The sequence below is a fragment of the Camelus dromedarius genome, chromosome 15 (assembly GCF_036321535.1).
Source record: "Camelus dromedarius isolate mCamDro1 chromosome 15, mCamDro1.pat, whole genome shotgun sequence".
Lineage (NCBI taxonomy): Eukaryota > Metazoa > Chordata > Mammalia > Artiodactyla > Camelidae > Camelus > Camelus dromedarius.
In genome coordinates this window covers 49,084,463-49,110,680 of record NC_087450.1, presented here as the reverse complement: position 1 = coordinate 49,110,680, position 26,218 = coordinate 49,084,463, and the positions used below count along the sequence as shown (strand labels likewise).

Sequence of the window (26,218 nt, the reverse complement as noted above, 5' to 3'; positions counted from 1 at the left end):
ATCACCATTTTATATGTTTAATTAAGCATATTTCTCATGATCATAGGTCTTTATTGAAAATCAAACATAGACAGGCATACTTCAGAAATAGCGTAGGTTCGATTCCAAATCACCACAATAAAGCAAATACTGCAATGAAGCAAGTCACACAAATTCTTTTGTTTCCTACTGTATATCAAAGATAGGTTTACACTGTACTGTGATCTATCAAGTGTGCAATAGCACCGTATCCAGGAAAACAGCGCATGTACCTTAACCCCAAAATACTTTATTGCTAAAAAATGCTAATGAGTGAGTTCAACAAGTCACAGTAGTAATACCAAAGATCGCTGATCGCAGATCACCATAACCAATATAATAATAATAAAAACATATGAAATACCCTGAGAGTTACGAAAATGTGACACAGAGACACGAATAAGCAAATGCTACTGGTAAAATGGCACCAATGGACTTGCTTGACACGGGGTTGCCACACACTTTCACTTTGTAAAAAAAGCAGTATCTGCAAAGCACAATGAAGTGAAAAGCAACAGAACGAGGTGCGCCGGCCTGACCTCTTAAAAAGTATTCATACAGGAACCTGAGCGGGTGCCATTTAGAAGGTCTATTAGAACACTCGAGTCTCACATTCAACGTGAAAACTACCCAGCAAGGAACAACCACACCACGTTGAACCCTGCAAGTCTCCTAATCATATACATGAAGCAGGGGTCTGAGTGTCTGTCACATACTAGGTACCCACAAATGGCAACTTTAAGTATTGTTATTTTCATTCTGTGGGACCCTCTTCTTTTTCAGGAGATAGATAATGATACACATTGTGAAATATTAAGAACACAGAGCATGTAAAATTTTAATGCGCGCACAAGTCTTTTACAACCTTCTCACTCACTAAGCGGTCCCACATTAAAATAAAATAAATCTTCCCCCAAAGAGAAAGCACTTAAAATGTGCAGCCTTTTCAGATTTTAGTCCCCCAAAGAATTCATTTTTCTTAATAGTGTCAGATATAATAAAAAACCATCCGTTTCAAGGAAAAAATAATTAAAGCACTTAGCATGATGTTTTACTTCCAGTATTTAAAAATCAGCTATTTCTTATGATCAGTAATTGGGGATTCTATTAGAGTTTATGGTACTAAATACAGATTCACACAATAGATACTAATGACTGGACTCTCAGACACTTGTTACTTAAGTCATAAATCAGGATCTCTGCCAAGAACTTACGTTCTTAAAATTATGCAGAGAATGCAAAATGATCATAAAGTTGGGCACACACAAAGAACACAGATCCTACCAAATCATGTCTTCCACGCGTCTCATTTCTTTCAAAGCCAGAACCATGCTTATATAGAAACAGCTTAGTTGATTAGTTGTTCTTATCCATTCATTTCAATATATTCATTTATTTAAATATGTATTGGGTGCATCCTATATACTAGGCACTTTCCTTTGCACCAATGATTTTTTAAATTAAGTAAAAAGGAAAAAGGGTCCCAGTCCTTGTCCTTAAAGAGCTGACAAACTAATTAGAAACAATATAAAATAAAATGAGTATTGTTTGATGTGCTAAGGCAGTTTTACTGAAAGGGTCACATAGTGAACACTGGGAAAGTATGTGCTGAAGGTGATCTGCAAAGGTTTCAGAGAGGATGTTGAAATGAACCAATGGGATAAGAGGGAAAAACAAATCAATACAGAAGAGAAAGGCCGTATGAAGGCACTTTCCAGGTCTCTGCTGGTGGGAGGATATTTTAGGTCTGTGCTTCTCAATATGTTTTCTTTCAAGAACCAAAATCAGAAGCCCTTCAAGCACTTGGATTTCTGGGCTTCCCCTGGAACTGTTGGGTCAGAACCCTTAAGAATGTGGGCAAAACTCATGCTTAACTTGTACGCATGTAGGACTCCTCGTTTGCAGTATCAGATGCACAGAAGGTGCCGTGACCTATCGCTGAGAGCTAACAGTAGTCTCTCATGAAGGTATTACCATCTTCTCCTTATAAACTACCACTTACAATGTCTTTTGTTCTCAATACAATCATTTCTAATTGTTTAAATGACCTTGAATTTCCATTTTTAAATAATAAAAATACAACAAAACAAATTCCTTTATCAAACATTTTTTATGATGACAGACATTTCTTAGGCTTTCTCGAATAAATTAGATTCCTAAAAATCTAGGTCATTTTCAGAAGTGTGTTAATTTTTCCATTCATTGCCACAGGGTGCAGAGAGATTCGAAGTGTTAGTCCTGGTTGGGGGCAGTTAGGTTTCTAGTGAGCAGAAGTACCTGTGAGGTCATTGAACAGCATGCATGGTTATTGAAATTAGTCCACACCACTATCTCTATTACGATAATAGTAATAATAATAACCCCCAACCATTATTTGCATATCATATATAAGATAAAATCTAGAATAACTTTTAAAGTAGACACACCTGGCTATAATTTGCAATACCTGGCAGTAAATTTCAGCTGTTATCTATTACTCAATAATTTAAATCTGATTTTATCTCCCTGATCTAAATAACAAATTTCCCCCGAGTCCCTTCTTTAGAAGTCTTCTAATCTTCCTTCACTTCAGTGATAAGCATGGACAGAGAAAATATTGTCCCATTACAGAAAAAATAAAAACAAAATAACAAAAAATGCCATATGTGGGCCAGATGCAGCCTTTAAATGGCTGCTTAACTTTTCAACAAGGATTTGCCTTCTTAGCATCCCTAAAAATCACCAGGTTCTTTAACTTCTTGAAGTACATCTATGTTTTAGTTAAAAACAGCTTCATCATGGCTGTTATTTCTTCTTCCTATCTAATATTAATATATGCACACTCATATGGAGTGTATCAAAATTTGGGATAATTTTGTTCAATCTTCTTACCCTGATCTCCAACATAATCTGTAAAGTTAATAAGAAGAATGAAAGGCACTGCTAAATTTTACTGATTACTTGGAAGTTTAAAACCTGCTTAAAGCTTTGTCATCAGAAATTTCTTGAGATATGCCATTTTTCTCTATCTGAAAGTTACAATAACATTTATTAAAACAGAACCATGTTTAACTTTGCTAATACTGAATTTTTAGCATACTATCAATTCCTAAAAAACAAATAATAGTAATGACTAGCATATTTGCAATATAAACAGAAGTGTATTTAGGGCAAGAAAGGTGTCTTTCAAATATATGCTCAGTTCTCTACATAATTTCAGATAGCTTCTTCCCAAAAGGACACAATCAAAAACCAAACACAGATCTTCCTCGATTTACAATGGGGTTACATCCCAACAAGCTCGTAGAAGCTGAAAATACCATTAGTCGAAAATGCATTTATTACACCAAACCTACCGAACATCACAGTTTAGCCTCACTTACCTTAAACCTGCTCAAAACACTTACATTAGCCTACAGTTGGGCAAAATCATCTTACACAAAACCTATTTTATAATGAAATGTTGAATATCGCATGTAATTTATTTAATGTTGTACTGAAAGTGAAAAACAGCATGGTTGTCTGGGTGCGAAATGGTTATACGTGTGTCAGTTGTTTACCCTTGTGATCACGTGGCTGACTGGGAACTGTGGTTTGCTGCTGCCAGGCATCACAAAAGACCATTGTATTGCATAACACTAGCCCTGAAAAGACCCAAATAAAAAATTCAAGGACACTTTCAACTGAATGCATATTGCTTTTGCACCACTATATTGTCAAAAAAACCGTTAAGTAGAACCATCATACGTTGGAGACCATTTGTAAACAGCACAAATGATAGTTATTTTCATGCAAGCCGAAAGTAGTGACAATATTTTATGTTATTTAACAAAAAATGAAGGTTGGCCAAATAATGTTTCTTTGATTAACTCCAAAGATGACTATTATGTACCAAAAATCCTTGTCAGCTATCCATGATATAAATATGAAAAATGTAGTCCTTAAGCAGCTCAAAATCTAGTGGTGGGTTTAAAGAACCAGACTAAATAACTCAGGTCATGAACTTGGAACTTCCTAGTACAGTGAACATCAGCTTTGCTTGTATTGTTTGTTTCTTATGAGGGGGAAGTAATTAGGTGTCTTCATTGATTTCCACTTGGGGGAGGTACTGGGGATTGAACCCAGGACTTCTTGGGTGTTGAGCATGTGCTCTACCACTTGAGCTATACCCTTCCCCCGAAAATCAGCTTTGGAAACTGTTTTTCCCTCAGCTGTTGTATGTGCCTAAATTGCCCTACCCATGAGTATTTTACTTGCTTTACATCAATAACATCATATTGCTAACAATGTCCTTATTTTCTTTTCTTTGTGATATATGCCTGTGATTTCTGTATGTCATGTCTCAAAATTTGTGTTCACTCATAAAGATGTGACAGGTATCATGGAGCCTTGGCTCATTCAGCCTTTTATTAAAGTGAGAAGCCCTGTGATGAATAAAATGCTAATCCAAGTTTGGTGATTCATGAAACAATTTTCACTACTTTCCAGTGCTATTTAAATTAGCTTATAACCATGTACATTCCCACACTTAGTCCAGATGTAGACCCAAAATAACCTCAAGAGCTCATAAACACTTTCATTTTCTCTTATCAGATCATCATGTTTTAGAATTCTGAAGTTCATGTTCTTATTCAGGGAATTGGAGTCAATTAAAAAAAAAACTGTACAAATGTAAAAAGCTTATAAGAGCCAGATGCATTCAGATTAATCAAACTTTGAAATTGACTAGTAAAATTTTCTGAGGGAAAAATTTGAAGGGATAAAGAAAGTTGAGAAAGACATGCCTTTGTCTCTGTAGTTACAAGTTGGCCCCTTGAATGAAGAATACCAGTCCCTTGCTCTTGTAAACACTGGGAGCACCTTCGTACCAGCTTACTTCCAGAGAGCCAAACAAGATTTGGCAGGTTCACAACAGCTATGAAATTATTATCCAATAAAATTTTCATTATTTCTTTACTTTTCTTGCTTATTTTCTTCTTTTGTTACCATTTAAACATTTTTGTTAGTATTTTAATTATGTAGGTTAGTTCATCCAAACTTTCACCTTCCTGGCAAATTAGTCCAACCTCCTATAAAATAGAAGGGAGCATGATCCGTAGACTGAATAATTAGTGCCAGTGAAAAGAAGTCACAATTTTGTGAAGAAATTCGTGCCAATGTGAGACTGATAAGTACTATATATACATCTTCTTTTTACTTCAGTCCCAGAAAATCATCGCCATTAATTCATTCAACAGTTTTTTTATGGTGTATCTACAACATCCTAGGCAAACATATGAATAATTCCAGACTTTTTGGAAAGTGCTATCATTAACATGAGAAAGTAAGGTGACAGAAACATCACGTCGGGGTGAACTGTTTGAGAAAAGGTAGTTGTGGGTTTAGATGAAACAAAGGATGAGAAGGAGCCAGGCATGGAAGAATCTGTAAAGGCACCCCAATCCAGGCAAAGCACCTAGAAAATGCAGTCTCTGAAGTCAGAGGACAGGCCACGGCCAGGAGAGGGAGAGACAGTCCTGAGATAAGAAGGGAGAGAGATCAGGGCAAGATCAGCAGGGCCAAGTAGGCAAAGAAAAGGAGTTTGGGTTTTCTCCTTACATGAGTGGGAAGCCCCTAATAGTTTTTAAACTGGAGCATCATATGATTTTATCTATGTTGGGAAAAATATCACTCAAGTTGTTAAAAAGAAAATGGATCGTAGTGGAGTAAACGTGAAAGGCCAATTAGGGAGCTCTAGGAATCATCTTGATGAGGTATGATTGTTTCTGAAAATACGATTGTAGGAGTAATTCTCAAGAGGAAAGGGTGGGTTCAAGGCATATTTTGTAAAGACACGAATGAGTTGTGAATAAATTTGATTTTGTGGGTGAAGTAAAGAGATGAATCAAGACTGCATTTCAGGTTTCTGATTTGACCAAGTTATTCAGTAATAATCAAATCATCGAGGAATAATGGCACCCTGAAAAGAAACGAAGAAGAAAAAGGGAGAAAGTATATTCTGGAAAATTTTCAAAATAAATAGTTTTGCTCACATTAACTCTGAAGTATCCAAATGTAGCTAAATAGTAGACAAGTTTGAAATCTTTAGTGGAGAAATCTCAGCTGGAGACATGAATTTTGCGGTTACCCCTCATGCAGATACTGGTCAAAACTGGTAATGAACGGACTGCCTTAGGAGTAAAAGTGGAAATAAGGAACAGCTCCAATTTGTTCCTGATTTAGGCAAAGAGTCAAAAAGGAGAATGTGAAAAGATTGGGTGAGACAAGGACAGAAAAGCATCCATTGACAAGAACACTTTCAGTGGTGTGATAAGGATGAAACAGCACTGGAAGCCAGATTGACAGGGGAGGAAGCGGAAACACTGTGTGGGCAATACCGTCTTGTTTATTTAAAGTGTTGTTCTAGAGGGGAGCAGAGAAATGGGAATGTAGCCAGAGGGACAAGAGGAGACAACAGACTTCTATTTTTTTAATTAATGAGATGACTAAAGCATGTTTCTTTGCTTATAGAAATTAACAACAACAACAACAACAACAACAATAGAGCAGAGAGTGATAGGACAGAAGAGAAGAAATAAATGAAGGAACAACATCCTTGACAAAGCAAGGAGGACTGAGATCCAGGGTCCAAGAGGAGAGACTGGCCCACCAGAGGGGTCTTTTTCATAGGACTTGAAGTATTTCTTTTCTAAATTAGGTTTGAAAAGTCAGTCATCCAATATATTTGAAGGTTATCATTTCATGTTGAGGAAAATGTCCTTCAGTGTGGAAATGTAAAAGGCATTCTTTTTTTTTTTTCCTCCTCCAAGTACCCCTAAGGGAGAAGTTTGTTCTGGCTCACAAAGACCTACATTCGAGAGTTGCCTACATTCAAGGCAAGTAAGAAACATGCTTGGAAAAATAATAAAGAATCCTAGGGGATTGTGCAAAGAAAAATCACCAGATTCTGCAATGAGACAAATGAAAGTTAGTTAGGTTCTTATTTAACAACTGCATGGTAAATCCAACTTGGTGACATGCAGTAGTGCAAACAAAAGCTTAGACAAGAGCATGACATCACTGTCCTTTCAAATAATATAAATGGCAATTAAAAGGAAACCTAAACCTGAGTGGGCTCTAATTAAAAAATGAAATCTACTAGAATCGTGATATTCCAGGGACAACACTGAAGCATGTCTTGGCTCACGGTTCAAACAAAGTGATCATGTCCTGCTCTTCTCTCCCTAGAGAAATCTGTTTTGTTTTTTTTGGTGTTGTCTCAATTCTCAAGCATTGTACAAAACTCTTTTTAATGCTCATCAGAAACACTATAAAGAAAAAAGACAAGCAACAAGCTGGGAGAAGGCATATAACCAACTAATAATTTCTAAAATGTACCACTACAAAACTCCAGAAGAAAAAAAAAATTCTAAAAGTCATGACTGGGCAGTAGTAACTAGAATAAGAAAAATGGTTCAAAAATATTGAAGTTGTTTCATAGCATTAAAAATAAGGAAATCCAAAATGAAATTACATTAAAGCCTTTGTACTAGAATGACTAAAATTAAAATTTGATGGCGAGGACCTGGAGCAATGGAACAATGGAACTTCCCCACTTGCTGGGGGGGTGGTGGTGGTGTAAATCGTCACATTTACTTTGGAAAAGAGTTTGACATCTCTTAGTAAAGCTGAAGATGCACATATCTACACATGGTCTTTTTATACCCAGATATGCATTCTAGAGAGAGTGACACCAGGACTCATGTACAAAATGTTCAAAATAGTAATAATGATGGAAAAGTTTATCAACAGTAGATTAGATAGATAGATAAACTGTAGTATATATTCCATTTATTCAATACACCATTATAAAGCAGTAAAAATAAATGAACTATAGCAGGCCAGTCACAAAATGTATCTCAAGAATGAAATGTTGGAAAAAGTAGCTGGTCAAAGGGAACACATAATATATAAATCTATGTATGTAAAGTTTAAAGTGGGCAAAATTTCACCAAATATTTTAGGGATATATACATATATATTAGAACCCCACAGATATATAAGTAACAGCACAGCATTTAAGGAGGTGGTCATCCCTGTGAAAAGGTGGGTAAAGAGGATGAGATAATATGGGAGGACTTCTACTTCATTGGAAAACTTTTATTTATTAAGCTTAGTGTTGGAGACGTGCATACTCAATTTTATTATTTTACTCTACTATGCATATTATATACTTTTCAGTATGGATGATATATTTCTCAATAAAAAGTTAACCAGATGAAGTTAACCAAACCATTATACACCTAAGATTCTAATTATATTTGTAACGCCAGTGATGTGCTGTGAATCTGGTGTGCTTATGCATAACTTTTGCAAAATTCTTGGCAATACATACCCAGAGCTATAAAAATGCTCTTTCCTTTTGACCTCATGATAATATTACTTGCATTTTGTTATAAAGAAAAAAAAAATACGGAAATTAAGTTCTTGCCTCTCTCTCCAAATGCATTTTCCACTGCTCTAACTTAGATGTTCTAGACTGTCACACTGAACAACCTGCTCTTTTCATTTTATCTGTATTTTCCTATAAGCTTTGAACCTCCACAAAAATCATACTTAATTTCTTCAGAATGGATTCCCTACCCACTTTGTCTTCCTACTAAATTCTTCAGGACTCAATGAAGATGCCTTTTTTTTTTTAATGTCCGCTGTCTTCCATCCATATATCATGGTTAAGTTTCCCTCCATTGTGGTTCCATATTTGTATATCCATCTATTATGGCATGGTTCATGTGATTTCCTATGAGACTGTCAGCTCTAGGAAGACAGGTAGTAGTTTATTCACATCTGAATCTTTTCCCAACAGCCTATGTACTATAAAGAACTGCTTAATGAATATTTGTTAATTGAAAGGGAACAGAGATAACATATTCACAACAGCATTGGTTATCATAACAAAACTCACAACAACCCAAGCATCTACTGATGGGGGAAAGATCTGTTAATCAGAGCATATCCATTTGATGAAGGATCATGCACTCATTAAAAGGCTATTGTAAACTCAAATATATTAAGATACTGGAAAAACTAAAATGATATGATGGTAACTAAACTAACTCATGAGAAAGAAGGAAATTTTATTGAATATCTGTATGAGAACTATGTAAAATATATATACGTAAACAGGAACTGGAAGGCAAAATAAAATAGCCTAAATATGAAATATTTATATATATTTATACTCATTTAAATATGAAAATGATTGTGGATTCTTTGTTGAAATTTCTTCTTCATGATAATTTTTTTTTAGAAATTGCATTTTAAAATGTCATACTTTTAGACACAATTGACTGAGGTTTTGATTCACATAATATGATGGCCTTATTCAGGGCAATATTTATTCCCTTCTTAGCACACTGCTCAATATATACACTGGAAGCCAAAAAAGTGGCTTTAGATGGACAGTATGAAGCAATTTCTAACTCCAATCAATCAAGTGATAATGACTTTTTTAACAACAAGCATTCAGTAATGAATTTCTAAGAATAATCCTAGGTTACCAACTAGTAAAGTACGGGAAAATTAAAAAAAAAAAACAACCTGTCAAAATGCATAATTATAAACCATAAGGATTTCATAGAATTGTATGATGTTTGATGAATCACCCAACATGAGTATCTGTGATTGCACTAATTACTGTCCCTTCCTGCAGTAACAGGCAGCATGTAAGACTGTTTTCCACGCGGAAGCATAAATGTAAACCCAAGTGAGTTGGGGGGAGTTGCTCCAGGCTCTCCTAGTTTTAAGAACTCCTCAGGAGGTTTAAATATATAGCCCAGGTTGAAAACTACTTGCTTAGGACATGAAAATAAGTTTTAAGATTACCTAAAGCTTAGTGAAAGAACTCACATTTTATTTTAAATGTATCATCACATGTGGTATCTTCCGCTTAACAATGGGCAATCAAAGGCTCTGAAAATCAGGTCATTTAAGTACCTGGTTGTGGTGCTTAAATTTAACAGGTCTGAAACCAGTTTCTCTCTCATCTTTGTCCTCCAGCACTAAGCCAGTGTCTCTTAACCCACTGTACTCCTCTTCAGCACACATTTTTTTTTTCCAGGTTTATTAAGGTGTAACTGACAAATAAAACTGTAAAATATTTGAAGTGTTTAACACAACGATTTGCTACACGTATACATTGTGAAAGGATTCTCTGCTGGCACACTTTCAATACTAATTCAGACTCCCTAACTCCAATCTCTGAAGTTGAATCCATCCTGAATCCCATTACCAAGTGAGTCTGCCTTGGGCATAACCCTGCTCACGAATCTTCAGTAGGCCCCCAATGATTACTAACAAAGCTCCAGATCCTTAGACTGCCACTTAAGACCCCTGACTGTCCAACCCTAGACAATCTCCCCCACCTTACTCTTTTATTTTCCTTCATGGCCCCTACATTGCAGTCAAGCCACCTGATAGTTTGTGTGTCTGTCCCCATCCTTTCCCATCTATGTGCTTTTTAACAAAACTTCTTCACAGACTGCATCTAACTTACACAAATTCAAACCCCATCCACAAACCCCATCCATCCTCCAATTCCAGCCTAATTTTGTCTATTTTCCAGGCTCTTCCTGGTGTCTCTCCCATTTAAAAGTCTACATAACCAATCCAACTAATGTAATAATTTGTACCTTCATACCCTGTAACCTTTTACCTTCAGAGTCATTATCATCTTATTACCTATAGAATATATAAGTACTTAAAAAAGATGGCATTTCTGTCTGATTACTGGCTTATTGCCTTCAGCATCTGGCAACTGTTTATTTCCTGGAAACTTTCATTAATTAGTATATGCATTAGAAAGACTTTTTATGTTTCCAGGAAACTCAAAATATGAAACCAGATAAAATACTTTATGCCCTTGCCCCCCTCCTCCACTATAACAACAAAAATTCCCCTATGTCTTCTGTCTGGCTCTATATGTTATTGAAATATTCAAGACTGCATCAAGTTCTCTACAAACCTGCATCAGATTCTAGAGAAATAAAAATAAATAAGACCTGTCACCTTGGGAAGCTATAACAGAAATACCAGAGTGCATATTTTAGGGATGGAGATAAGCAAGTAAACACACATTTCATAATATTTATAAATTTTTATTATATCTAATACTAGATATGCACGAATTTCCAAATTTCCACAGGAGTACAGAAGAAGTGACCTTAATTTAACTGTGATCTTTAGTAATGCTTAGCTGTGCTCTACTGGGTCCTGAATAAGTAGTGTTGGGATTTCTTCTCCACCATCTGTTTAGTCTCACCCTGAGCTGACCTACCCACCCTGGTCGTCACTTATGTTTCTTCCCGGAATCCATTTCCCCCACTTCTGTCTCTGCACTCACTTACCAAACATGATCTAGGTCACCAGAGAGAATCAGTTCAGTTCCGTGTAAGCTGGTCAGCCATAAATCGCTGATTTTGATTTGAAGAGGAAGGTGGATGTACATTTATTTTTTTCTGCATTCTTTAGAAGAGGGAGCACTTGTTACGCACTGTAATTCTGACCACAGAGTGATTTTCCATCATTAAATGTCTCTGCCCCAGGCTTGAGGAATGTTCAAAAGAGGAAACAGCATCCTATTCTTTGGACACCAAGACTCTTCAAAAACATCTATTTCTCTTTACTATTTTTTCACCAAATCCTCTGAAGGTCTCAAAAAACCCAAAAAGCCCTGCTCTAAGTTTTCTCCACTAGGAAAAGACCAATTTTAAACCACTTAATTACCAATCAATCTTAAGTAAGTCAAGCAAACACAACATCTGACCCAATTTGTTTAGAAACCCATTCATTCAGCCTTGTGGCTTCTCTGCCATGCAGGAGTCCTGTCAGGCTGGAATCAAGAAAAAGTCTTATCGAATTTTAATGTTGAACTAATGTTGCTTCTGCAGTCGCCTGCATTAGAGGGGTGACAGGGAGTCCAGGAAGGAAGTGAAAAATGGTCTTTCTCCCTCTCACATTTTTTTTCATTTGCAAAGAGTTCAAACGTTCAATCTGTCCTTTCTATGAACCTACTATTTATGGCAACCTTTTTTAACCTATATATAATGCATGAAGAAATCTAGGCAGAATAATATTGCATGTAGGCATTCATATGACTGATCGCGTTGAACCCTGAAAGCTTTTGGATGTCAAGATCACAATATTGTGAGGTCCCCAGCTAACTCCACCTGCTAAGGCAACTCTTAGCTACCCTCAGAAAAATTACATATCAATTTATAGTATGGAACTTGAAGTGTGGATTCCGTCTCGATCTAGAGAACTTGTATGTCTTCCTCATTTCTCTGCATCATTTTTCATAATATAAAGCCTTCAACAGGGTTTCATTAATGCTTTCAATTGAATGACAGCGTCTATAAATTTGGGCAGTGATTTAAAGAGCATCTGTGGCATCTGAACCGCAGGAAATGCCATAAATGAAAACCGATTTTCTCACTTCCTCTTTCCCAGTTATTACAATAGCTAGTTCTTTTTCTTAACTCCAATCACATACGCTACTCAGACCAAAGAAAAGTAAGATGAGGAGTAAGCAAGACCAGTATAGAAATACTAATATACTTCTATATTAGTAATCTCCAGCTCTGCGTCAGTACTCAGGGCACGGGAACCTTCATTTCTCATGCCTTAGTCATAAAAATTACTGAGATCAATGGAAGTGACTCACAATAATCTGCTTAGACTATTTAACTTCACTATTACATTTCCAACGTGTCCTGCAGTGGATTTGGAACAGCTCGACCTTCACGCGTCTGTTTCACCACTTCCAGGGGCTGTTACTTGTTTTCTGAGAGAGGATCCATTGCCTAAGTTCGGGTTCATCCAAAAATAGAGCTTTACACAGGTGCTTGGGTACAGGTAGTTTATTTGGGATTAGGAGTGGCAGAGCAAGGAGAGCAAGAAAGGGAAGGAGAAAAATCCAAGAAAGTTACCACTGAAGACAACTGGGTCTCAATCCCACAGGGAAATGTCTGAATAACTCTAAAAATATAAGCTAAAAAAGTCCCTCGAAAGACTTGTATACTCAGCCATTTATCCACCAAGCCCTATCCCACATAGTTTAAAGTTGTCCTCCAAGACCACTGACTTCCTCCCACTTCCAGGTTGCCCAGCATGCATGACATTGGGCTAACCACGTCCTAAGCCTTTGGGGATAAATTCCTGGAGTTAAAAATAACACATAGGTGGCACTCTGACATATATCTGAAATCAAAGATGCATTAAGGAGATGTCTTAAGTATCACACAAATTATATGTTATATCCATGGACCTACCAGGGTTTCTCAAACTTAGCATAATGACACTTGGGGCCTGATAATTTGTTTTTGGAGGCTGCCTTGTACATTGCAGGATGTTAAGCAGCATCCCTGGCTTGCACCCACTAGAGGCCAGTTAGACTCCCCCAACTGTGATAACCAGAAATGTCTCTGGATACTGCCAGACGCCCTCTGGATGGCATAATCACCCATGATTGAGACCACTGACCTGAAGCAATTTACTGCGAAGTGATTTGAGATGTTACTTTGATTGTCTAGCATGCCAGAGAAACACACAGAGAACCCAGGCTACAGATAACCCTTCAGGAAGCTCCCACCATCACAAAAAATAATAGGATCAATCCATTTATTCATTCATTCTGTTTTTTTTTTTTTTTTTTTTTCATTCAAAAACATCCGTTTAGCATCTGCTATGTTCCAGGCACAGTCATTTAAGGCTCTAAGGATATTATTTTGAGTAAGAAAGAGATTTTGCCCTGATTTTGGACAGCCCACAAATTAGTGGGGAAAATGACACTGGAAGAGCCAGTAAACTGGGTCAAGTGCAATGGTATTGACGGCAATTTTGTAATCAGTTTTCGCAGAAAACGTTAGAGCCACGGAAGATGACCCCTCAAGGAAGTCGGGACCACGAGGGAATTAGACAACGGCTGAAGTCAAAAGTCAAGAATTGAGCACAAGAAAACCACTTAGCAGTAACAATAATAATCTTAGATAGTGCTAGGCTAAGTATATTATAAATGTTTTATTATGTTGATTGCTTTAATTCTTAATGTTGTAAGATGAGTACTGTTATAGTTGTTTCACAAACAAAGAAACTGTGGATAGAGAAGTATAGTAAATTGTCCAGCCTCAGGTGAATAACAGAACAGGCACAGCCTAAATTCAGAGTTGTACCTGAAATGATGGTAGAAAACCACCTAAGACAACTGCAGTCACCCTTCTCTCTTTGCTCCTCATACAAAATGCTGCCCTAAATGTATGCGTTCTAATCAAGATCTAGGTACACTAATTTTTTTTTCATACAATTCACTTTCTCTAGTATCAATTCGACTTACAGAATTTTAGTCTCAGATGGCAGGAATTGTAAGAAAGAATAAAATGAGACACACCTTAATTATGCAATATCTATGTTTCTGCAGTAAATAGTGCAATGGTCTGAATATGATTATATAGTTTGTAAGTCAAACCAGGACACTTCAAGGGTGAAAGCAGACACTATTGGAGACTGTACTGGGACAGTGTGTATAAATGTCACCTATCACGGGTAGTTAGTACTATGATCACCCTGTGGACTGTAGCCTATGGATTGCCCACCTCAGGTCTGACAGTTGCAAGGAAGAACAAGATGCAGTTTGCAAAGCCCAGAAAAGCTTTGGTGACTCTGTGTTTTCTATATAGGATTAAGTAATTAAAACACTATTTTCCCTAATTCAGCCCTAAATCCTTCTGCAGCCTCATCCGCCACTGACTTGTTTCACATTCCCCACTCCAAATCATTAAATCTCATAGAGCTCTTCAGAATTTACCTCTTTGAAATTTCTTGACTTTGCTTATACTATTCTGTCTCTGTAATGGTCTTCCCACTCCTCTTCCATTATTAATTAGTCACTTAGCCAACCACTCCCCTTGTAACTACTCTCTTGGCTAACATCTCACTCTTACTTGTTCTGTAAGAATGAGATCAACTCATAGATGCTTTTTGGAGTCTTTTCCCACCTTCTTTCCCAACCAGGCTCAATCTGTCCCTTGGCTTCACTCCCTGATTCTGCTAAACTCTGCTCCTGAGGAGCAAGGCACATGTTTTCCAAATCTTTGCAGACTTCATGCTTAGTATATAGCATGCAACGTGATAAATGCTCAATGGATGTTAAATGGCAAGTGGACAAATTAACAAATATGTTTTTTGCACCTTTGCAGAAAGTATACGTCAAGGTTTTGGATTCCTGAAATCAATGTATAATTCTACAACTCTCCATGATCATTTTGTAATTAATTAATTTTTTTTTGAGTAATGTGACAAACTAGTTTTTTGGAGCACTTGCTAGAGCAAAAAGAGTTCATAACATCATGTGCACATCTCAAGAAAGTGGATTGTGTCCTAGACACATATAGCATACTATTACATTATCAGTCCAGGCAGTCACCTCCATAATATTTGACAAAAGAAGAAATTAGAAAAAAATCATTAAGAGAGTTTTTTCTAGGGAACATTTTACAGTGGATGTTTTACAAAAATTAATTCTATGAAAAATAATAAATAGAAACATATATATTTCCAGGAAATGATGTATTTAATATTCTTTTCTTCAAGAGTCATGTCATAGGAGGTCACTATGTCCTTAATATTTGCTTACTAAAGATTTTGTCAATTCTGATTTTTTGAAAAAATCTAAAAACTTGTTCAATCTTGTTTAACCAAAAAATACAAAATTCATTTGACTCAAAGCTATGTTAAATGCATATATGGCTTAAAAGTGAGACGAGAGAGCTCTTCTAAATAAATCTTTCTGTGATGGGCTGAATAATGACCTCCCAAAGAGGTCCACATTCTGATCTCCAGAACCTGTGGATACATTATCTTCACACAGCAAAAGGGATTTTGCAGCTGTGATCACCTAATGATCTTGAGGTGGATTATCTGGGTGGGACCAATGTAATTGAAATGGTTTTTATAAGTGAAAAGGAGAGGCAGGAGAGTCAGAGTCAGAGGAGATGTGACAACAAAGGCAGAGGTCAGAGTTATACAACTGCTGGTTTAAAAATGGAAGAAAGCCCCAAATCAAAGAATGTAGGCAGAATCTAGTAACTAGAAAAGGTAAGTAAACAGATTATCCCCTAGAGCCTTCATAAGGAGCACAATCCTATTCAGTGAGACCCATTTCACATTTTTTACCTCCGGAACTATAAGATAATAAATTTGTGTTATTTTAAGCCACTAAATTTGTGGTAATTTGTTGCAGCAGTATTAGGAAATTCATATATATTCCTAGTGGACAGTGCTTCTAACTTAGAATATTTCCTCAACTCTAGTTATTTTACCTTAAAATTTATTATGAAAAAACCAAATGAAAATAAATATTTTGGATTTCTTCTTCTAGGATGATGGAGTAAATATATTTCCCCCTATTTTCCAACTAACTACAATGAAAACTTTAGACATCATACATACAGCAAACATAAGAAAATCCTGAAAGGTGGAATAAAGAAAGCAGACTACCCTGACTCATCAGGACCCAAAGAAGCGGTAAATTCCCTGAGTTTTCCTTCCACTCATATGACCTAGACATGGAACTGAAGAAATCAAAAACTCATAAAGACCAATGAGGGCTGACAAAACATTAGACTGTGATGTTATGCATGTAATACTTAGAACCACCACTAAAAATACTATAGAAAGAGATATATTCAAAACAGTAGATAAATGAAAATGGAATTTTTAAAAATGCTCAACCTGTACAAAGATAGAAAAAACAGAACAAAACTAGAAAGAAAAAAAAAACAGAAAAAAAGAGGTAAACTTAAGTCCTCAAAAACTACATTAAATATAAGTGGTATAAATACATCAATGAAAAGACAGGGATTAGCAGAGTATATTAAATAAATAACCCAACTATATATACATTACTTACAAAGAAAATTACATCAAATACAACAATATAGGCAGACCGAAAGTAAAAAGATGGGAAAAGATAAATCATGTAAACATTAATCAAAGTAAAGGAGAAATGGCTACATTAATGTAAAATAAAATAGAATTCAGAGCAAAGTAAATTATCAGAGATAAAAGGGGATGTTGTATAATGAAAAAAAAGGTTAGTCTACCAAGAAGACATAGCAAACCTAAATGTGAATATAAAATCAAAAGGTGAAAAATAAGTGAAATAAAAACTGATAGTATTGTCAGAAGAAATAGACAAATCTACAGTTATAGTTCAGACTTGAACACTCCTCTGTCAATAATTGATCAAACTGGACAGAAAATTAGCAACGGTATAGAAGAACTGAACAGTACCACAAACCACTGAAAGAATCTAACCAACATTTATGGAATATTTCACCTAACAATAGCAGAATACAAATTGCTTTCAAGTGCCCATAGAAAATGTACAATATATGCTCTATCTTGGGGGTATTTGATTTACTTGTAGTTTCAATGTTTGATAAACATAAAGCATTTTGTCTGATGCTTTCCCTGTGGAAAACACTTTAACCATTGGTGTATGAGATTTAGTTATTGTCTCCTGATTTTAAAAAAAAATTAGCTCTGTAATACCAATATTGATGATGAGGTATTATTCTCAATTTCACCAAGGTTCAAGTTAATTTTTATTCTATTTTACACTGAAGGTGTAAACTTTGGGTGTCTTAAGATTTGGGTATCCTAAATTCCCTATAGTTTCCTATAGTAACTTTATTGTTTCCACACTGATGTGTGGGTGTGTGCGCTCATTTTTATATAAAGAAATTCTTCTTTAACCTATTTGTTATATAATTGAGTAAGAGACTAAGAGACTGACTTAGAACATGAGCAGTGCTTTATGTCAGATTCTGCAGAAGCAGACCCTCAGATTGAACTTGTATGCAAGTGTTTTATTAAAAAATACTCCCAAGGGAATCCTGCAAGTGAATAGGTGAGGGAAGGCAAGAAAAAGGGAGAAGACAAAAATGAGTATAATTTAAGGGAAAGGTCTATCTTGATCATATATTCAGCATTATCCTGCAGGAGAACATTCCTTTAGGGGTAGACATTTTGCTTCCATGTTTGTTTCAACCTAGAGCTTAGATGTCATTATTGGCTGTCAACATCTTAAATGTAGGTTGCACATAAATCCCCAGACACATTTTTCTCTCTACAAATATCTGCAGCCAAAACAACTCCACTAGATCAAAGTCAGCTCTCTGAAAATTTCCAGATAGAGAATTTAAAGTTAAAGTATACTTGTTGAGGAAGACTAAAAATTTTTAAAGACACCTTGCAAGGGATCTATGATTTCTGAAGACTTCAACATATGGCTCCCCTCTCTGTGTCTGTATAGGTGGCTGTTCTAGTTGTAACCATGCCTAACCCAGTAGGCAGGGAAGAACAATCATCTTAACAAAAAGTAACAATCATCTTAACAAATAATGTACTAATTACATCTGTTCATATTTCACTGATGAAAGCTTACTTCACCTAACTATAAGGGAGGCTGGAAAATTCAGCCCAGATAAAATTCTATCACTGAAGAGGATGGAGCAAACAGATTTGGGGAGGGACAACTGGCAGCCTTTCACAGGTGTTGCCAGCTTACTGTTTTAGTTGCACCTGTAGAATGAGGCATGGTTACTCAAGGAGCCCGGATGGTTTGACAAGAAAGGAGACTTTCAAACACAAGTAGGGCTAGCACCGCATTTAGAACCCTGAAAGAGCAGAGGAGTCAGCACATAAAATTAGAAGGTGCTGGCTGGTGTTAGGAAGACGTAAACCCAGAGGATGTGGCAATACTAAAACCTGGAAGATAAAGTGTTTCAAGAAAACGGTGTGGTGGTGGTGGTGACATGCATATTCTAGAATATTCCAGACAGTAAGAAGGAAAGAATAAGATATAAAAGTCTGCTCGCATGGGATTGACTTTGGAGTTTTGGTGACAGAGAACTAAACAGAAAGCTAAAGGAAGGAAAGATAGGTATTAGTTCAGGGTGGATGAGGATATGAGAGAGGATAAAAGATCAAAGAAGTACTTTGAACTTTCCTCAGAAAAGCATTAAGAGGTTGCCAGGCAAACAGTAGCAAGAAAAGACTTCCTTGGATAAGTTTCTTAGGAGGTTCTTATGGCCTTTTTTCTTTTTCTAAACCTGTGATCCATTCAGGGTACCCATGGTGACTCTCATTACATTAGTAGCTCCTCTTGTTTGGTATTATTGGAAGCACTCTCACCATCCTAAAGGAAGCAAGGAGAAATTCAAGTCCAAACAGGATCCTTTTTCCTGTTAAGAGTCCAACCATTTAGAGCAAAGCTACAATTTGGATAATTTGTGATGACAAGTTAAAATTCATCAACTAACTCTTGTCAACCATCAAATTCTTTCGGACATCATGTACTTTGGAGGTACATTTCTTTGCTTGAAACAAAAATAAAAAGGCATTTAAAATGTACTTATTTTAAATTTATATTCAGTAAATTCCACTACCTCTTGTGAAGAGTTCTATGTGTTTTGGAAAATGGGTAAAGTAATGAAGCACCACTACAAGATACAGAAGACTTCCATCACCCAAAAAAATCCACTGGGCAGCTCTCCTATAGTCAACCAATCCCCATTCCAGAATCCTGACAACTACAGATGTTTGTGTTTTTGAGGATATCATAAAAATGAAACCATATATGTAGGCATGTAGCTTTTTTGGTCTGGCTTATTTCTCTCTGAGTAATGTATGAGAGATTTATCTATGTTGATTCATGTATAAATAGTTCATTTCTCTTTATTGCTTTGTAGTATCAAGTCACATGAATATACTGCAGTATGTTTATCTATTCATCAGTTGAAGGACATTTGGGCAGGGACATCAGAAATACAATTGCAAATATTCACATGCGGGTTGTATCTGAATGTAAGTTTTTGTTTCTCTTGAGTAAATAGGTAGGAGTGGTATTAGTGGGTCTCATGTTAGGTGTACATCAACTATATTCCAAAGTGGTTTTACTAACTTGCATCTCCATAGTTATGAGTAAGAGTTATTCCTGCTCTGTATCCTCAGTAGTACTTGGTACTGTCAGTTATTTTTGTTTGTTTTAATTTTATCCATACTCTTAAGTATGTAGAAGTATCTCATTGTGGTTTTAATTTGCATTTTCTTAAAGATGAACAATTTCAAACTTTATTTATTGTGGTTATTTGTCATCCATTCATCATCTTTGCTGAGCGTTTGTTCAAAAATTTTTATTGGCTTTTTTGTTTCTCCTATTGTTAAGTTTTGAGAGTACATTTCCTAGATACAAGTCCTTTGTCAGATATGTGATTGGAAAATATTTTCTTAAAATCTATGGCTTGTCTTTTCACTCTCTTAACAGTATCTCTCACAGAGAAAAATATTTTATTTTGATGAGTCCAATTTCTCAATTTCTTCTTTGGTGAATCATACCTTTGGTGTCATATCTAATAATGCTGACTAATTCAAGAGATTTTTTCCCCTAAGCTTTCTTCTAGTAGTTTTCTAGTTGTAGGTGTTACAATTTAGATACATAATCCATATTTAGTATTTTTATAAGGTGAGAGAGATGGATTGAGGTCCTTTTTTTTTTAATGGATTTGAATTGATTGCTAAGAGAGGGAAGAAACAAGCTGAACCCTATGAATGATCAGAGTAGTAAGTTGAAACTTACTACTAGAGATAGTTTGCACTCTGTAGCCAGAGGAAGAGAACTGAGAAAGAGAGAGGAAATCTCCCTGAGTTGAGGAGGCTAAGATGAATCTCTAAGAAGGCCAGGAGGAAAGAGGGTAGAGTCTGTAAGCCAAAGTACTGGAGATCTATACAAACACACACATACACACAAATACAGAGAGAAAGAGACAGATAGAGACAGAAACAGAGAAAGAGAGATGAGAGTGCCTGGAAAATTGTAGCGGTTCACCCTTGAGTATTGAGCAAGGTACTGATCAACACATGCTTCTGAAAAAACCACCTGCAGCTGGGGAAGAAGACACAACAAATGACACCCAAAATAATTAAAGAAAACAATGTGCAGTGCACACACACAACCAGGAACAGGCTGTGTTCTCACCAGCTGGAGTGGAAAAACTGCATAATTCCTCAGGCATCAAGTAAAGTACTCAAAGAAGTGTTACCTAAACAGTGGACCAACGTCAGCCTTATACTAAAGGCTGCTGTGATCGTGTCATCACAAAATTTAAGCAAGCCTTAAAAAGTTTAAACTGTGTCCAAATAACTGAAATGTGTCCCCAAATAAAGTTCAAAAACACTTATATGAGTGCAAAAATATTCAGCATTCCAAAATTCATAATGTTTGACATTTGGTCGAAAATTAACAGTCATGCAGAACAGCAGGAAAGTTCAGCCAATCAACAAAAGCAGATTCAGAAATGACAAAGAATTGGCAAATAAGGACATAATTATTATAACTGTATTCTTTACATTAATGGAGGTAACTGAAATTTTGAACACGTCAAATAGAAACATGAAAGACATAAAAAGATTGAAATCAAACTTGTAGAAGCTGAGAAGTACGATGTCTGAAGTGGAAATTACATTGGATGAGATTAACAGCAGATTAGCTACTACAGAATAACATAATTCATTAACTTGAAGGCATAGGAATAAAAACAATCCAAAGCGAAACCCACAGGGAAGAAAATAGCTGATAAAAAAAGAACGAAGCGTGAGTGAGATGTGAGACAACTTCAAGCAGCCTAGTATACATATAATTGGAGTCCTTTGAGAGCCGCTTTTTGTATTTTGTCCAGAGTTTTTCATCGTGATCAGTGGGTGAAACAGGCTGCCGTGGATTTATCCCACCTGGACAAACACTGGACAACTAATAGGTTTTTTACTATCATTCATAGAACCACAGGGCTCAATCACTTTTCTTGCTGGCAGCTGATAAATCTCCACTCAGCTGACGGGTTATCAAGATGATCCACACCACCCATTCATCACCAAGTAAAGGAAACTACCATCCCACGCGATGGGCTTTGCGGATTTGTTTCACTCTACCCTCTTGTGCTTTGTTCTATAAACAGAGCACAGTTTCCCACCGTAGATTCTCTCTCCTCCAGCAGAGAAAATATGATTTGTCCTAAAATAAAATTAAGCAAATAAAATGAAGGAAAGCCACTTAATGGCCTACTGTCATGCTACTCACAGAGGAGAAGTACAGCTAGCTCACTTGGCTTATTGACCTCTAATTAAAATCCTAATAGGTGCTTCCAATGTATTAATACAGTGAGTTTCAATCTGGCCAATCACCCTTCGTAGTGCATATCTGGCAACCTGGGCTCAGTGTTTAAAATCTTGCTCTTCAAAGGTCATTTCAAATGTGAGGTAATGTGCTTAGTCCTCACTTAAAATAACCAAACAGAAAGATTCTAAAAAGAATCAAAAAAGTAATTTCATTAATTTTCCCATCGATACGAAGGATTTCCCCTGCAGGCTCCTCTGGTTGAGAGAGACATTTTCATTCCCTGGAAGGAGTGTGAGAGTGGCGTTCATGCTGCTTTGTTGGCATGAGTGTCTAAGCTACTGTACTTTCTGCATTCTGGTTGGATGCGTATTTGACCTTTACTGAGATGTTGAGATCCTGTGGACCTACAGAAGCCAGCTGCTAGTGTATGATCCTAGGGCACAGTTTGGTTGAAGTTTTTATAATCTTTTACCTAAATTACTGCAACAACCTCTTAATTGGATACCAGATCCCTAGATTCCTCCTACATCTTCCCATTTCACTCCAAATGAAGGCCCTTACACTGGCCAGTGAGGCTCTGCATGGCTGGCCTCCCTCCTGTTTGACCTCATCTCCTACCCACCAGCTCTTGTTCACTTTGCTGCAGCAGCACACAGGCCACCTGAATGTCACTCAGGACCTTTGCACAGGCTATCCCCATCACCCGAAACTCTCCTCTTCCAGGTGGCTTCACCTCCTTCAAGTCTCTGCTCAAGTCTACCATATGAGTGACATCTCCCCCACCTACCTTGTGTAAAATATTAGTTCCTAGCCCCACACTGTCCTTTATCTCCCCTATCTTGGTTAACTTTATTTGCAGAATACATATCAGCATCTGACATATTGCTTGTAGTAGGCTGAATAATACACCCCAAAGTTATCGGATTGTATCTGCTAGAATCTGTAAATATTATTTTATTTGGATTAAAAGGGCCTTTGCAGATATAATTAGAGATCTTGAAATGAGGAGATTATCCTAGATTGTCAGAGTGGGCCTGACTCGCCATCACAAGTGCTCCCATAAGACAGAGGTAGAAGAAGATCTCACACACACACACACACACAGGAGAGGGCAGAGACTGATGTGGCCACAAGCCAAGGAACTTAAGCAGCTACCAGAAGCTGGATGAGGCAAAAAGCAGACTCTCCTTTGGAGAATCTGTGGGGAGTGTGGCCTGCTCACACCTTAGTGTTGATCCAGGAATACAGTTCTGAAGTTCTGGCTTCCAGAACTATGACGGAATAAATTTCTGCTGTTTTAAGCCACTGAGTGTGTGGTAATTTGTTACAAAAGCTACAGAAAACTACTTACTCATCTATTTACTCGTTACGTGTTTATTTTGTCTGTTCCCATCCCACACACGCAGAATAAAAGCAGAGGGCTTGTCGGTCTTATTCACTGCTCCACCTTCAGTGCCCCAAACGGTGCCTGACACACACCGGAAGCCCAGTAAATACTTGTAAAAGAATAAATGACTGAATTTGTATCAAAGATATTAGGGGCAGTTGCAGCTCAGAGAAACTCAAATCAACGGGCTGGGAGTCTGAGAGAAAGCTTCATAGAAGGTGAGGGAGTGAAGTTCTCTGGGAGGCACAGATCACCAGACTAAGCCTTGTGTGCATGGAAATGACTTCTTTATTCTCCTAAATTGTGCGAGATTCATTTACAGAAACTGCTTTTGTCTCTTGAAGAGAGGGTGATGATCAATATGAATAATGTTCCTCGATATATCTTGATGCTGTCATTGGCCACAATTGCGTAAGTGGCAAAACATCCCTTGTTTCCGTGTAATTGTCCTTTGTGGGGATGCCAGTATAACAGGTGACAGGACATAACACACGTAGGCCTGGGAGACCTGAGTCTAAATCCAGGCTCCGCCACTTCTGATATTAGCGAATGTTTATTTAACACTTGCCATGTAGTGAGAATTGTACTGTGTGCGTTACTCACTGATTCCTGCCAGTTGCATAAACTTGGAAAAGTCATTTAAACTTTTAGCCTCCTGACAACTCTGAAAAGAGGCTATTTTCATCCCTCTAGTACCGATGCAGAAACAGGCACAGAGAGCTGAAGTAACTCGCTCAGGGTTACAGAGCTAAGCACTTCTGAAAATGGGATTCACATCTCTGTCTCCAAATTCCACTCACTTTCCAAAATAATCCACGCATCTCTCTCGGCTAATTTTGTGCCAGTCACTGATTTTTTTTGTTTGTTTTTGAGCCTTAGTGTCCTCATCTATAAAATGGAAAGAACTTCACAGGGTTATTGGTTAAACGAATAAGTCAGGGATATGATGTAAAATGTGCAGCAAAGGAACAGACACATTTTAACAGAATTATTTGGCTTTGAGCTTTGATAATAGAGGCACACACACAGGCTTTGTGTCCTTGACTATGTTTTTGTTCCCGAGGTTTCTGCGTCTGCTCTCTTCCTCCTCAGCCCTTTCACAACCTTTCAGCAGGTCAGTTTCCTTATTCTGCTTTCCAGAACAATTTATCAGGCATTTCTACTTCAATGAATGTTTGTTAGCCCTTTTCCCATTCTGGGGGTGGTTATTTTTAAGCCCGTCTCTCACTATTCAAAGATAAACTTTTTCTAGAGTGTGGTAGAGAGGGGTAGGTTCTGAGGCTTCAGACAGGTGAACTAGCAGTTTTGGATGCATTGGGAATGGGGTCGGGGTGGGCTCTAAAAACCCTTAGACGTCCAGTACGGCTCCCCCTAGTGGGCAGAGCTGGCTCCTAAAACCCTGACTATCCTCTTTCCCAGCAGCAATCAAGTGGCGTGTCAGCATCTCCAGGCCAATTATTTGTCTGCAGATAGGATCTGCCCACACTCTTGCCACTTGGCAAGCTGTGCAAACATGTGTGGGCTTGAGGCGGCTCCGTTTGGAGACGGCCCTTCATCTGCTCCCCTCTTCCTGGGTGGACGTGAGGCCAAGGTCTGAACCGGCCAATCCACACGACAAGGAGGCCTGTCGGGGAGATGCGGCGTCCCCCAAGCCCATCTTTCTGCAGACGTGACCCAGAAACACAGTTCTTCCCTTCATTAGAGACGTGGCTGTGTGCCAGCCCCCGGAACAAAGCGCTCGATCTCTTGAAATCTCTTGATTTCAGCAGATGTTCCCTGAGAGCGACTGCCCGGGCATTTCTGTAGCCGCGAAGGTGTTAAAGCTTAAAGGCCTGCAGAATATGTCTGTGCTGACAGATTGGGGAAAACATGCTAAAGCGCTTATGGTGATGAGCATGTAAAAATAGGGCGCAGATGTCTAATTTAAAAGACAAGAGAATTTCCTGGCATTTACGTCTTATTAGTCATTACTATGTTTTTCTTATATTTTATTCACACATTTAACTTTGGGTGTTCCTCGGATTTGCTTTGCCAACTGCAAGATACCATCCCATAAACCAAAAAGGGAAAAAAAGGAAGGTAGTACACATTCCAAAAGATCATTAAGAGTAATGGAGGTTTTCAGTGATCTCTGCTTAGAACCTCACGTGGGCTTCAGTGGGACCGTTCAAACTCATGCGTCCACACAGTGGGCCATCTTGACCTGATTCTGTGACAAGGAAGGAACCTGCTTGCTGGCAAGATGTGTCCCTGAGGAGGACAAAGGCATTTTAAAAATCACCTCCAGAGGGCTTAAGAAAGCCTCTCTTTGTTTTCATAGTTAGGCTTTATATTCAGGTATTTGATGACTTTAATAGTTTTACCCAATTCCCAAGCATGGCGTGTTGAACCAAATCTGAGTGGAATCCAAAATGAGCAGCAGTTCCGCAGTTACATAAACCCTGCTTCTATCCACTGGCTTTTTATAAGGCTTTCGATTTAGAAAAAGATGCTGGTTCACAGACTAAATGGAGGGGAAAGATTTTTAACTCAATGGACAGGAGAGCTTTGGAATTTTTCAAAATTCGAGACAGCTGGCTGTGTGCACATGCAAAAAGAGAAAACAAAAGCAGAGAAACTGAAAT

General features: G+C 37.4%; 1 long non-coding RNA gene and 1 other non-coding gene across 2 annotated transcripts in view; both read right to left on the bottom strand.

Annotated features, from left to right (window-relative positions):
- The window catches only part of LOC116157426 (uncharacterized), a 641,699-nt gene that overhangs the window by 250,448 nt on the left and 365,033 nt on the right, over positions 1 to 26,218 (bottom strand). The gene's annotated exons all lie outside the window — the stretch shown is intronic.
- Positions 5,160 to 5,229, bottom strand: LOC116157598 (small nucleolar RNA SNORD2). Its single transcript, XR_004141724.1, has one exon. It is a non-coding gene; the product is annotated as a small nucleolar RNA SNORD2 (small nucleolar RNA).